General features: G+C 38.7%; 1 protein-coding gene across 7 annotated transcripts in view; it reads left to right on the top strand.

Annotated features, from left to right (window-relative positions):
- EHBP1 (EH domain binding protein 1) overlaps window positions 1-15,572 on the top strand; it is a 668,483-nt gene that overhangs the window by 327,603 nt on the left and 325,308 nt on the right. The gene's annotated exons all lie outside the window — the stretch shown is intronic.

Raw genomic sequence — 15,572 nt, 5'->3', positions numbered from 1 at the left:
AGCTTGGCTGGGTAGAGTAATCTTGGTTGTAGGTCCTTGCCTTTCATCACTTTGAATATTTCCTGCCAATCCCTTCTGTCCTGCAACAAAGTTTCTGTTGAGAAAACTGACAGTCTTATGGGAGCTCTGTTGTAAATAACTAACTCTTTCTCTTGCTGTTTTTAAGACTCTTTATTTGTCTTTAACCTTTGGCATTTTAATTATGATGTGTCTTGGTGTGGCCCTCCTTGGGTTCAACTTTTTTGGGACTCTCTGTGCTTCCTGGGCTTGTACATCTATTTCCTTTGCCAGGTTAGGGAAGTTTTTAGTCATTATTTCTTCAAATAAGTTTTCAATTCCTTGTTCTCTGTCTTTTCCTTCTGCTACCCCTATGATACGAATATTGGTATGCTTGATGTTGTCCTAGAGGCTCCTTAAACTATCCTCATTTTTTTGGATTTTCTTTTCTTTTTGCTCTTCTGAATGAGCATTTTCTGCTATGTTATCTTCTAAATTGCTGATTTGATCCTCTGCTTCATCTAATTTACTGATTCCCTCTAATATATTTTTCATTTTCAGTTATTATATTCTTTATTTCTGACTGGTTCTTTCTTATGTTTCCTATCTCCATTTTAATGTTACCTATCTCTTTGTTGAAGATCTCTCTGAGATCATTGAGCCTACATATAACCAGTGTTTGGAACTCTGTCTGGTAGATTACTTGTCTCCATTTTGTTTTGTTCTTTCTCTGGAGGTTTGTTTTGTTCTTTTATTTGGAACATGTTTTTTTGTCTTCCCAATTTAGCTGCCTCCTTATGTTTGTTTCTATATATTAGATAGGGTTGCCGTGTCTCCTGATTTTAGTCGAGTGGCCTCATGTAGTAGGTGTGCTGTGTGCTCAGTGGCACAGTCTTCCTGGTCACCTGAGTCGTGCACTTCAGGTGTGTCCCTTGTGTGGGTTGTGTGTTCCCTCCTGTTGTAGTTGAGCCTTGGTTACTGTTTCCACATCAGTAGGAGGGATTGGCCCTTGGCCTCATTGGTTGTGAAGACTGGCCCTGACTACAGGGGAGGAATTGTGGTACAGAGGCTGACCCTACAGAGCAGGATCTGCCTCAGCAGGGCTCTGGTGCCTGCCCAATCCACTCCTTGGGTGTGTCTTTTTTAGAGGCAGCTGGGTGATGCTCCAGCTCATTTTGAAGCTGGCCATTGGGCCCATCAGCCCCAGGGCCACCTGCGATGGGACCCACTGCGGGTCAAGTTCAGCCACAGCCCATGCCTCACCAGGGGCCACCCGGCAGGAGCCACAAAGCAATCTGCAGGTGGCTGCCACCCATGCTATGCCTCGAAGTGCATCCAGAGGCCAAGCTGTGAACCAAGGCCAGATGCTGCTAGTGCCGAGCTAGTGCTCAGCCAGAGGTATGGGACACACTCAAGCCAGATACTGCATGTCTGGGTTCTGCAAACCTTTGAGAGACCCTAGGAAAGTCAGCATGAGCCAAGGCAGGCGATTTGTACAAAAAAGCCACTGGCAGTGGCTTGGGCGTGTCCAAAAGTTGGGTGGGGCAGGTCTCAGAATCACCAGGGTGTGGGGAATAAATGGTGTTAACCAGCTTGATGGAGACTCAGATATAATGGCTGCCTGTGTCTACACGCTGGGAAGGAGGAGGGCTCAGCAAAGAAACAATGACTTCCATCAGTTCTTCCAGCTGGAAGAAAGCTGCCCCTCCAGCCCTCGTCCTGAAGCCATACAACTCAGTTCCCCCATATGTCTCTGTGACCTCTCTAGCTGCTTCCCCAGCACTGGAGCTCAGAGCCAGTGATACCATCAGTGAGTAAGTCCATGTGCAGTCCCTTGAAGAGAAGCACCTGGGACTGCAGCCACCCTCCGTCTCACTCAGCCAAAATCTCTGCTGGTTTTCACAACCAGAAATTATGGGGACTTCTCTCCCTGGCACTGGGGATCCTGGTGTGGTGCTAGGAACCCTTGCTCCTTCAGGGTGGACTTCCACAGCCAAGATATCCTTCCCAATTTTTAATGGTCACATGCGGGTGTGGGACCAGCAGGTTCCGTGTCTCTACCCCTCCTACCAGTCTGAAGGTGGCTTGTTCTATATGTCCTTAGTTGTAGGGCTTTGGTTCAGCAAGATTTTAGGCAATTCTTAATAATGGTTGTTTTGTAGTTTAGTTGTAACTTTGATGTGGTCATGAGAGGAGGTAAGCACAGCGTTTACCTATTGTGCCATCTTGACTGGAACTCTCGCATAGACTTTCTATTGACTTGTGTTTTATAAAATTAAAGTTTGGACTGTAGTTCAGTACTGACCTGATGAATTAATTTTGTGTGTTTGTTGGTTGATTTTTGTTTTTATTTTAAATCTTTTAGCTTAGTCTAATGATCACCACCATTAAAAAAATGGCATACAACTTTCCTATTATAAATTAACATCCCAAGTGCTGCCTTAAAAGAAATTGAAAACATTTTTTTTAAAATCACATAATCCCTGTCCTTAAATGTAGAGCACTCTACATTCCTATGTGAAGACCTAACAAGTGTATACCCAGAAAGAATTGCTTCTATTTTATTTTTCAAGATTTATGGGTTTCCATTGTAAAAGTGTGTTTTTTCATAACTTAATCTTAAGGACCTTAAGTGTCCTGTCATTAAATATGCTTAGTTTGGAGAGTTAAGAAAATGTAAAACCTATTTTAAGAACCACACTCTGTTAACTTACTATTTAGGAAAACAAATTAAACAGGGCTCTATGTGATAATGGACCAGTGAAGATTTACTGTCTCAGTCATTTGAAGAGCTGAACCTCTTGGTTTTCTCTGCCTTACTAAACTAGTTACTTTGCTGAACTTTGAATTGACAGAATAAAAACCATAAGCAGCATAAAAAGAAAGCTGCTGCAATATCCTCTTATCAGAAAAAAGAGACAAGGCATAAAATCTTTGGCTTTAGGAACAAATAGTAAATCATTTATGCAAGAGAGATTTGGGAGAGGAAATGTGGCTTCCAGACAAATAAATAAAATACTGACCGTGCAGTATTAAAATGAATTTAGCTAGCATTTAACCAAAGAGTGAAAATAGCCTGGTTTTAGCTTCATGCTGGTTGAAGAGCACAAACTTCTCAGACTGCATATGCTGACCTGTAGACAGAATTTTCCTGTCAATTCACATTTCACAGACTTGCCCGAGAAAAAGATTGTCAAATTTTAGATGCACCAAAATCATGTTTTAAGATCATGGGAATACACGTCTTCACAAGAAGCTATATAAAAGGTACAAAGTTCAGGGTAAAGGGTGAGATTTATCTGTCCATGTCCTTTCATGTCAGCTGCTTTAAAATGCCCTCTCTTCCTTTACTCTTGTCTCTACTAGAACCCTAGAGGCTCCACAAAAGCTCAAGTCAAAACCTTCAACTTTCCCTAATAAGCTTGGCAGGTCCCCTCCCCACCCAGCCCTTGACCTTGCCAGCTCAAAGTAATCTTTCTCTCCTGCTTTTGCATTTTTGTACCATTTAGTACACATTCACTTACCATGTGCTAACTTGTGCATTTTTCTTTATTATTTAAAAAACAATTATTTATTTCTTTCCTGTTACTGAACTTTCAACATTTATATTTAATCTTTTATATTAGTTTGTAATTTCCTTGAAGTCAGGGTCCATATATTCAGATATTATTCTTATTTGAATAAGAGTGGAAGGAAGGGGGTAGAACAAGTAGTAACCTCTACCTGCGTTTGGACTCTCACCTATTGCAAAGCCATGAAACCAAAGAAATATACCCATTTTTTTGTGACACTGTACAGAACTCAGCCATGCTGTATAATATAGTATGGTTATTATTACCATTACTATTGTCTTGGAGTAATCACTAGTGGTTTAGCAGTCCCATCTTGTCAAATATGCCTTACTGGGGAAGCTGAGGGAGAGTGAATAAAAATGAGTAAGAAAAGAAAGGTCAGTAAGGTAGAGTAGAAGAACCCCAAGAGGAATAGGGCCTGAAGCAGACTCAGGATGGAATACAGGCTTTGGAAATAGCTGGTGCAGGGAACAAACAGGAAAGAGGTCTAGGCGAGCATCAAAAATAAGAATGGGGACAGAGTCTGCTCTCTACAGTGATGAAGCCAGAACCAACTTAGATTAAAGAACTAGAGACAAAGCATATATATCTGAGCCTTGGTTTGTTCAAGGCTTCAAACAAGCTGTCTCTCCACATCTACAGATCTTTTATGCTTTATTCTCTTTTATGAGAATAAAATCTGTTCTAGAACATAAGGATCTCTCAGTTCAGGTACCATTTAGGCTACTAGGAAAATTCCCTTTTGCTTTATTTATTTTGTCTATACTTCCTGGCATCCTTGCACTTTCTTAGGGCCCTGGAATTGTTCTATCTTATTCCCATCAACTCTACTTTCCATACCATGTCTTTCATTTGTATGCTAGCCTTATCTAAATGCTCCTTCCTGTCTCCTCTGCATTCAGGCTGCCAACATGAATTCCCTACTGCAGTGAACCACATTCTCAGGCATGAGTTACACTGTGATGTTCCTAGTTTCTGGCTGTCTTAGCATGTGTTTGCAATATCAGTGCCTGGAGTGGCAATAAAGCCCTATTCACAGAAGATGCTATGTCAGACTCCTATACTGACTTCTATTATTACAATCCTTTGGGCTATTCTAAAGAGCTTTATCTGGTCCTCCCACTTTCCCCAGCATTAACTGTGTGTCCATTTCTCCTGGCTATTTGTTTAAGTAGAGAGTACCTGTTTGGTCTGTTTGAACAGGAATTAGGAAGTCCTGTTGATAGTAGCTTACAGGGTTACTTGGGGTCTGGGCAGACTTGCTATTTCTCAGATTATTTATACAATTTATTTGTCTACATTCTCTTACCTCTGTATCTCTAAAATCCATCTTAATGCAATACAGCCCTTAGTGCCAAACCAATTTTTTTCTAATACATGTTTTCCCTAAAGCCCCAATACCTTCATTCCTTTGTTCTGATTTATTGCTGAAGCCTAACCACAGCTACGAGGCAGAAAAAATAATAATAATAATAAAAGTTTTAAAACCTTAGTAACAAGCACATCAGGATTAACATATTGGTCTGTGTTAAACCACCAAACAACGAACTAACTCATCTTTAATTTATTAGCTTGATTCTGATATAAATTCTGAGTGAAAAGTAAAAGGTTATGTAGATTAATAATATTAAAGTTGCAAAACAAACCCCTGAAAAATAGGAAATATTAAGCAAAGGGAGCTGTGACATCTTTAATTCATTGCTCTGTTCCTAGGCAATTCCATGCATCCAGGATGGAGTTTCATAGCTGCATTTTTAAAAAGACCCTGCTGTACCAAAACCATCAGGCAAGGTATAAATATCACAGCATATTACTCCAAACTTTAGGGCCTAACTCACCTGTATTCTGTGTGAGATTGGCATGAAAAACATTTCATTAAATATCACCTGCCTCTGTAAGTTCTACAAAGATAGGTCTATCATTCTAGAGGCAAAAATTGCAGGTCAAGTACTAGATAAATCCCCAAGTGGCGTAATGAAGGTATTAAAAGTCTTTCATAGTATTCAACTTGTAGCCAGGGATTAAGCACTGGGGGGAGGGGGGGGTAAGGAATCTAATAAATCAACAATCTGTAGGGGAGGAAGAAATTTTTCTCCCCCCTTCTAGGTTCTTTTGGCTGGTCTAATAAATCTGCATGAGCTAGATTAACAAGAGAAAATTACCAAATTTAATTACATACGTATGTGTGGGAACCCACATACATGAGAGGTTCACAGAGCAAAGGGTAAATGAGGTATATATGACGTTCTGAGCTAAGGATGAGGTAAGGTACTGTGCGGCTTCAGAGGGATAAAAGTCATAAGAAGAGCAGATGTTCAATAATTAGAAGTTTGCCCCACCTTACAGATAGGTCACAAAAAGTTATTTCTGGTGATAACTTTTATTATGGGCAAGGCCCCTAATTTAAATTCTTTAAAGGAGAGGTAAAATTTTCTCTTGAGCCCACAGGGTCTCAGTTGCCTTGAGCTCAAAAATAATTTATATGCCAAAGTGGCACATCCCGGGGAGGCCTGTTCTGAACCCCTTCAAATATCAGAAGGAAAAGAGCATCAGTTTCAAGTGACTTGGATTTTCTCAAAACTTTTAATATTCAGTAAAATCTTATTTATTTAACCTGATTGGGAAGGACAGCCTGAATCTGTAAGATAGACACAAGACAAACAACTTCTAAGTCATGGAAATGATTTTTGCTTTCTAGCATAGATGGTTACGTTAGTTCTAGCTCTCGGCACTACCAAATTATGGTTTCTGTCCCTTCTGCTGGGACTGACAAGAGAGAGTAAAATTGGCATGTTAATTTTACAAACATTAGAGAAAAAAAATTTATAAACAGCTTAGTTAATATTTAGCTTAAACCTTCTCCCTTCAATATTTACATCAGCAGGTCTCAACAGGACACACTGATGTGTTGCAAGCAACCTAATACCAATTATAGTAAAAGTATCAAAGTTTGCAAATGCTTGGCTTTGAACAATAAACCAAAGAAAATTTCAGATTATCACAGTAATATGGTCATAAGTTTGCATTTCAAAATGCTTTCTGGAGAGGAAAAACAGGTGGGTTGCAGAGATGAAGGCAGGAACTGCACGTGGGACTGTCTTGTGAATGCTAACACAATTCTTGTAAGTCACAGAAAAAACAGCGAAGAGAACTATTGCTCTACACTACAATTTTCTTAACAAACCCTTTTATCATACAGAGGTAGAACTAAGCCTGGCTCACTTAGTTCTAATTAAGAGTCAATGGTTAGAATTAATTAGGTTTTACTTACTGTCTACACCTACATGTAGCAAAGAATGTGGACTTTGGAGATTTACCCACCACTAGGATTTCCAGGTGGGAATTCCCACCCATTCTCGGGAATTTTTTTCTCTTTCCCTTTCCCGAATCCTGAGATATAAACTGTTTTCTGTTCTCCACAGTGAATCGTTTCCACAAAGTGACTGGCCGATAGTACCAACCACCTGGGTTCAAGGAACCGATTTTCCCAATTTCCTGACCAACTTTTCTCGGGATCTGGGAATGGAAAAGCAAAAAAAATTCCTGAGAACTGGTGGGAATTCCCACCTGGAAACCCTACCAACAACTAGTGTATTATTGAGTATTGTAGAGAAATGAGGCGTGGTAGGAAAGAAGAGTATAATCTGGAGGAACAGTGGAATCTCTGCTAAGTCTTAAAGGGTGGCATCATCTTGGTGAGGTCACCTCAGGCCAGCCTTAGTCTTGAAGGTTGAGAAACTCAACTTTGTTAGGGCTCTGTCATTCATCTGACTGAGGCAACTGATTTGGGCTGTCCAAACTGTCAAGAGACTGCTGTATATAATGTTATTCACATACAGATGTTACACACTTCCTTCCTGATCTCATGATACTTTTTGAATTGAATTTGTGATTATGAGAGGTTGGCTGGCAAGCAAGGCATCAGAAAAGAGTGGAGGATGGTCTTTGGAATATCCTCCAGGCCATGATGAGGTCTGAAGAATTATCCTTGACCCACAGTAGAGAATACTTTCTAGTCATCAACCTGGGTGAGTTCTCAGAGGAGGCACACCCTCCCCTAAAGAGTACTGGACAAACACTACCAATATCTTACTCTTTGGGTTTCTTTTTTCTGTGCTCTAAGCTTCCTGAGTCCCTTCCACTCAGGCAATTGGTTCAGTTTCAGTATATTTCTGCACTGTTAGGGTTCTGTGGCTCTATGGAATAGAAATGAACTTTTGTTAACTTGAGCACAAAAGTGGAATTTATTGAAATGAGCTGAGAACTGTTACACAATTGTATGAAAAGCTGAAGTTCTGAGTCTCTAAAAGGACACATGGAGCTGTCCTTAGAATGCTTACCTCTTCATATGAGGAAACAGACATTTAAATACAGAGAAGCAATAAAGTGGGTAACTTTACTATAGAGATACACTCAAATTAATAGGTACTACCAAAGAGAGAATGGTCAATTGTCTCTGGCAGAGGAAGGGATAAGGTTCAAGGTGAGGAAAGTCTTCATAGGGGAGGTGATATTTGAGTTGACTCTTAAAAGATGTGTAGTAGATGTTTGCCTGGTGATCAGATTAAAAAGGGGGCACTCAGAGCAGAGACATGGGAGGTGTGAAAGAGGGTGGCGTATTTCAGGAAATGAATGTCTTTGCACAACCTTCAGCATGGAACAAGGGTTGGTAAAGTGGAGTTTGTGAGAAAAAAAATGGAGAGGAAGAAGACTGACCATGAAAAATTATGCTGCAATAAACTGATCTTAGAACACTGGTATCAAATTCAAAAATAAGTTTTATGTGTAAAACTTTTACAAACCAGAAATATTTTAAAAAATACTCATGGGGATTATTTTTCAAAGTTCAATAGATTTCTTCCTTATTTTCTCAGGGGCTACTGAGTCCCTCCTCACCAACACCTCAGCATCAACAGCTCCCTACACACACACACACACACACACACACACACACACAGAAAGATTTCCTTAAAGGCTTTCAGCATGATCAGCTAAGAGCAGTGTTTTTTGTCTTGCTACACTAGTGTGCTGGTTCGTTTTATCATTCAGACCATCTGTGATGAAGTCTATTTTGTTAACTCAGAAAACCTCAATTTCTGTAAGACTTTAGGATGAGGCATTAACATACTTTTATGGATTGTGCTACCATTGTGGTTTTGGAGACTTCTCATTTGTGTTATTAAAAAGAAAAACCCTGCCATCTAAGCTTCTCATAATAAACTATTTTTACATTTATAATCTTTAAAGATGCTTATGGAAAGAAGTGCTTTGAACTCTTTCGGTAAGATTTACCTCAGCCTAAAGCTTAACAATAATGTAATTTGAGTGAGGGTGTCTGATCCTACCTGTCAGAGATACTACAGAAAGATACATAAATCACAGCCAGAATCTCATCTGAAACCGGTTTAAAAATTCATGTGACTAAGAGTCATTCCTGTGTGATCTGGTTTCTTAATACCACAGTGTACCCTGAATATTGGGAATTCTGAGCTGAAATGTACCTTAAAACTCATATTATCAAACCCTTTGTGCTACAGATGACTAAACTGAGGCCACACATGCTACCTGGAAAGCATCCCTCCTTTCCACTATCCTCTTGCTAGTCAAAATGTGCTTCCTAGAGCCAGCAGCATCATCTGGGAGCTCTTAGAAAATCAGGATCTCAGGCATTGCGTCAGACCAATCACATCAGAATCTCAACGTTTACAATGTCTCCAAATGATTCACAAGCACATTAAAGTTTGAGAAGCACTGCTACATACCACATTGCTTCCCAAGAGGTTTTGGAATCAGATTTATCCAGATTCAAAATCCAGATTTTTCACTAACCAACAAAGTGGTCTTGAGCAAATTACTTAACCTCTCTGTTCCTCAGTTTCCTCGATGGTTAAATGAGAGTACTAATACCTACACTGCAAGATCACCACACAGTTTAAATGAAATGCTTGTATAGTTTCTAGTCAAGTACCTGACAGTAGACCCCCAATAAATGGAAACTGCTGCTGCTGCTGCTATTACTGCTGCTGCTGCTGTTACTACAACTATTGCTGCTATTACTACTGTTGCCACTACTGCTGGTCTTGCTGCTTCTACCACTGCTGCTCCTGCTGCTATTACTACAGCTGCTGCTGCTACTTCTACTACTATTACCACCACCACCATGGTTATTAATGTCTCACAGAGGGAAAATAACCTCATACATTGACAAGTGAAAAGTGAAACTGGAGCCCAGGTCTCCTGACTGTTATTCCAGTGCAGTTTTCCTGTACCTCATAGTTTCCCTTCTCTTTTAAGTACAGCTAAATGCTAGAGTGAACATTCTCACATACGACCGCTTAAATTATTGGAGTAGGAAGTAAAAATGGAGACAGCTTTTTTAAGGTTTCCATTTAAACCTCCTGGAATAATAAGGTCAATTTGCTCAACCCTGTGTCTTCTCAAACTGTCATAGCTTCAGCTTGGTCTGAGTTCCTCTTAGGTGGCAGCTTCTGTTTCCTTCAACTGTGGAATACTCCATTCTCTAATTTTGCTTCTGGCCTCCAAAAAATTTTCCATAGAAAGTTTTATTGGATCTGATAGTACATTTGTTTTCTTAGAAAACAGGATATGTGTTAAATTACAGGGTGACCTTGATATTTTAAAAGATGAATTTTATGTATTTCAGTCTTAGTCCTTTCAGCATTCAAGTGTACCCACCACTCCAGATATGTAATTGCACTTTGAATTATTGTAAAGGGAGGAAAAACACCTCATTGTAGAAAAACAGGATTTTGCCATTTTGAAAACTGAAATAGATGTTGATTTCTTTCTTTGAGGTGCCAGAATGACTTTTTGTCCCTGTTTCATAGAACTGAATGCATGTGACTTAATTTGATAACCCTGACTAGAATGCTAACCTTTTCTTAGCCTGAGGTAGACTGGATTACAAACTGGTATAAATCCTCTGGGTGGTAGAAGAGCATATTTATGTGGATAGTATCCAAATATCCCAGTAAAATCTGTAAAAGCACTTTGCAACCATTGATACCTAACAGATATTCCTTTCTCACATAACTAAGGAAGTGTAAACAGAAGGACAAGCTTATACAGTAAAGTCAGTTTCAGGCTGGCCCCACTGTAGAAAGTAATGCAACTTCAGGCTTTATAAGAAATTACATGTCCTAAGTTGCATGGACACCATGAAAGTTGTGCATCTGAGCCCAGGATTGGGTTCTTTATACCAGTGGAAGAGTTCTGGGATGAAACAGAAACCCTTGAACACACCCTAGTAGAAATGATGCATATCATTAATATCCAAAATATATAAGGAACTCAGTAGCAAATAATAATAATTCTTAAATGGACAAAGGACTTGAATAGACATTTTTCCAAAGGAGATATTCAAATGGCCAATAGGTGTATGAAAAGATGCTCAACATCACTAATCATCAGGGAAATACAAATCAAAACCACAATGAGATACCACCTCACACCTATTAGAATTGCTATTATCAAAAAGTCAAGAGATGACAAGTGTTGGCGAGGATGTGAAGGGAACCTTGTGTACTGTTGGTGGGAATACAGATTGGTGCAAACACTATGGAAAACAGTATGGAGGTGCCTTACAAAATGAAAAATAGAACTACCATATCACCCAGCAATCTCATTTCTGGGTATATATCGAAAGGAAATGAAAACAGGATCTCAAAGAGATATCTGCACTCCTATGTTCACTGCAGCATTATTCAAAAACAGCCAAGATATGGAAACAACCTAAGTGTCTGTTGACAGATGAATAGATAAAGAAGATGTGGAGTATAATATATACTCCACATATATACATATATACATATATGTATATATGTATATGTACATATATGTATATGTATATATGTATATGTACATATATACATATATACATATATATTTATTTATATGTATATATATATAGTATACACACACATACATGCACACAATGAAATATTATTCAGCCTTAAAAAAGGAAATCATGTAATTTGTGACAACATGGATAAATCTGGAGGACATTATGCTAAGTGAAATAAGTCAGACACGGAAAGACAAATATCACATGATCTTATATGTGGAATCAAAAAAACCAGGTTGAACTTATGGTAACAGTAGAATGAGGGTTACTAGAGGCTAGGGGTGGGGGAAAGGGGATATTGATCAAAGGCACAAACTCAATTACAAGATGAATGAGTTCTAATGTACAGTATGGTGACTATGGTTAATGTATACTCGAAAATTGTTGAGAGACATCTCAAGTGTTCTTACCACACACACACACACACACACACACACACACACACACACTAACTATGGGAGGTAATAGATATGTTAATTAGTTTGATTGTGGTAATCATTATATATATACATATATAAACATCACATTGTGTACCTTAAATATATATAATTTTTGTAAAATATAGACAAAAAAGAACCAAAAAAAAGGAAAGAAATTATGTACCTCATCTTACTATGGAGGTGAAAGAGCACTGGGTTTTCCATTGCCAGGAGCCTGAGACTCTTTGGCTGCTGCTACAGAAGCGGGTACAGTGATGGTTTCCCAGCCTGAGGGCTGCATCTTACACTTGATTGGTTTAGCAAGCACTGTGCCTTATGCTTTTGACAAAAACTTAAGCATTTGTAGGGATCCAAATGAATCAGAAGATCCAGTATATATTTTTTAAAGCACATCCTCAGCACACACACACACAAATTGGCTAATTTCACTGTTAGCTGCTTTACCAGGTCAAGGAGCCCTAAGCCTGGCTTCAAGTGAGTCACAAGCCATAGATTTAAATAAGTCTAACATTTCCTGAGTGGAGATATAGATACATAAATACACTACACTATTTCAAAGGCAGTGTTTCCTAGGATCTTAAAAAAGAGATCATTTTAAATTTTACTGATCAATTGATTTTCTAATCACTTATACAGTAACCAAACACAGTTCTAAGCACTTTACAAATACTAACCAACTTAATACTATAACAGTCTGTACCTGGCAGGTACTAATTTTATACTCATTTTACAGATGAGGAAATAATTACAGAAATTTTAAGTAACTTGCCCAAGATTACAAGGAATAAATGGCGGGATTGGAACTCAGGCACTTTGACCCTAAAGCTATGTTATTATTTACTGTGCTACCCCATGAGGTTATTATGTTAACAGTTTTCTTTGTACTTAGCTGATAGATAAATTTGTTAGCTTGTAGTACTAAAATGGTGAGTTCAGTTCTTAAATGCACCAATTATTGAGGCTCTGCATATATAATATATAAGCCATAGGCTATATTTTTATTTTAATGTCTTCAATTAATTATTAGCTAATTTTTTCAACCCACAAGAATATGACAGGTTTCCCTTTTACAGTTATGTGTTATTATAAACTACAAATATAAAAAGCAAGCTAAGCATAATTTCAAAAACATTCTAAAGTTGCTATACAAGGGACCAGGTACAAATACCCAGAGCTTACTAGAGGTTTTGTAAGAGAGAATTTAAAAGAGACTAGAAATAAGCTATTTGCCTATTGAACAAACACCTTGATGCTTTCCTTTCATGCTGCTATTTGGATGAAAATCTGTCCCTTAGGTCAGGATTTATTATAGGTTAGAAAAGTTTCCAACAGCCAACCATAAACCCAGGAATCAAAATCTCCCAATATACATAAAACAAAACAAAACAAGAAAACCGACCCTAATCTGTAGCCAGAGCGCTTCTGGGCCCTGGAACGTCCCCACTGTGCCTGGCCACTTCGGCACAGACACAGGAGTGTTGCCATGGCGGCAGTAACCCAACTGTGTGGGCTGGTTTCAATAACCAGCAGCTGCTCACTTCAGAAAAAGCAGGCTGACAGCTCAGTTCTGAATGAGCGTTTTTTCTCTGAGTTTCAACCTGACCTGAATATTGTTTTCTCATTGAATTTCCTTTTATTTATTTATTTTTAGATATCAACTTTCCTTGAACTTTCCTTCTCATTCCTGTTGCAGTTGGCAGGACTGCCGACTTCTCTTTCCTTCAGTAGAAAATGTGTTTTTTTCTTTAATAGTTCCTGAGGTTTTTTTGGGGGGGTGCCTTCCTTATCTACCCCTTCCCCCGACACACATTTTACACACACACACACACACACACACACACACACACACACACACACCTCTGTGCCTTATATAAAGACCCAGAACATATCCACTGAGTTTATTTACTCCAAGAAGTGTGAAGGACCAGATAGCACCTCCCACCCTCCCACCCCCAAAACCCTTCATGATTCATCCATCCCAGGCACATTTCATTTGCCCTGTGAAAATCTGGAGCTGTAATAGGAAATATGACTCTTTACTCACATTTTTCTAGCATAATCAGAGAATCTATGTTTAATACTAAACATATTCTCAATTCACAGTTGATTCACAACCTGTTTTTTCTCTTTGTTTACCTGTTGGCAAAATGTAAAGAATATAAAAACTGCTAATATGATTTCTGACCCCCTGCTCACAGGGATTGCAGAAAAACTACTCTTGATGCAAGATAAAATATGTACTACATTTGATATGAATTTTGTCCCCTCCAGCTCTTAAGGAGTTTAGAATAATTTGGAAAGGAGGCTTGTACTGCTGTTGAACTTTTTTTTTTTTTAAATAAACTTGAAACAATTTGTTTACAAGTTGTTACTAAAGACTGTCAGAGAAAAATGTTTGTGGACATGGTATCCAAAAGGCTGACAGAATCCAGAACTTGCTTGGTATTCAAAGGAGAGCTCATCCAACATTATCTGTGCAGTGTATAATTACTTGGATGTTGGGAGCCAAAAAAGGGAATACAATCCTGTGAGTGTGTGTTTATACTGAAGAGTTTGAGAAGCGAGACAATTTAGCAAGCATTCTTTAACCCCAGCATCTGGGAATAATTAATTTGCTTGCTATGGTTTATAGCATGAAGTTGATAAAGTTGTCTGCAGCTCTGTGTTGAAACCATTTGCCTTACTTAACACTTTCAGCTTTAAGAGTTTAACATTGTGGCTAATTTTAGTAAATCTTTTTATTTTTAATCCGAAAATGCTATGATAAGGAAGAACCTTCTGCTTATGGTTTCTTCATCATTTTCTTTTCAGTCTTATTCCCAGTGTGTTCAGGAAGTTGCCACTTGCACACCTTCTGCTCCTTCTTCTCTTGGAGTGTAATGCTGCAGGGCCAAAGAGCTCTCAGAATTGAGGCCCTGGAAATGTAGGATTTTTATATGTTGTTTTCAGTAAATACATATTTGAGCTCTGAAGAGTTCCTCTGGAATATAGAATGTCTTTTTGTTCCATTTTGCAAACCTTAGGCCAGGACATTGGAGATTGTCATGTGAGACTCTCAATCTATTACGTATGGAAAGTATGGTGGTAAGTTCTGATGGTTTATGTTAGGTGCTACTTTCCATTAATTGTGACTTTCAGGAAGAAAGCACCATATATACATCCAACATCCTCTCCATCCAATTGAACAATTCAGCATGTTACAGGAGGCTTATCAGTCCCTGGGGCTTCTCCTCCAATTTCTCACAAAGACGTACTGGAATGAAACAGAACTGTTACACTGACCTTAGTTTGTTTAATTCGGGATTTCAGAATAAGAACAAGTGTCTTATTTTTCTTGGCTGAGTGTTTCACCATGTTAAAAGTTTTCTATAGCACTTTTGAAAGCTCATATTTCACAACATCCAGCTATTTGCTTTTGAATCCTGGTGAGAAACAAACTGAGGAACTCCCTAAATATAGCCAGGTTTTCATCCCTCTTCTCTCTTTTCCCAGGGCTTATCTTCACACTTTGACAACTGTTTCAAATCCCTTGTGCCCTAATATTTCAGGTTTCTTTGGATTAAATATGTATTGTTGTCCTTCGTGGTCAAAAATGATAACTTCTAGAAGGATTTCTGTTTATATGGGGGTTGTACTCACAAAGAGTAACCAGCCTGAGGTCCAATCCTCAAACTGGCATACTCACTGCCTCAGAGCCAG

The sequence above is a fragment of the Rhinolophus hipposideros genome (assembly GCF_964194185.1).
Source record: "Rhinolophus hipposideros genome assembly, chromosome: 12".
NCBI lineage: Eukaryota > Metazoa > Chordata > Mammalia > Chiroptera > Rhinolophidae > Rhinolophus > Rhinolophus hipposideros.
Note: the sequence above shows the minus strand (reverse complement) of the source record. Positions and strands in the feature narration are given on the sequence as shown.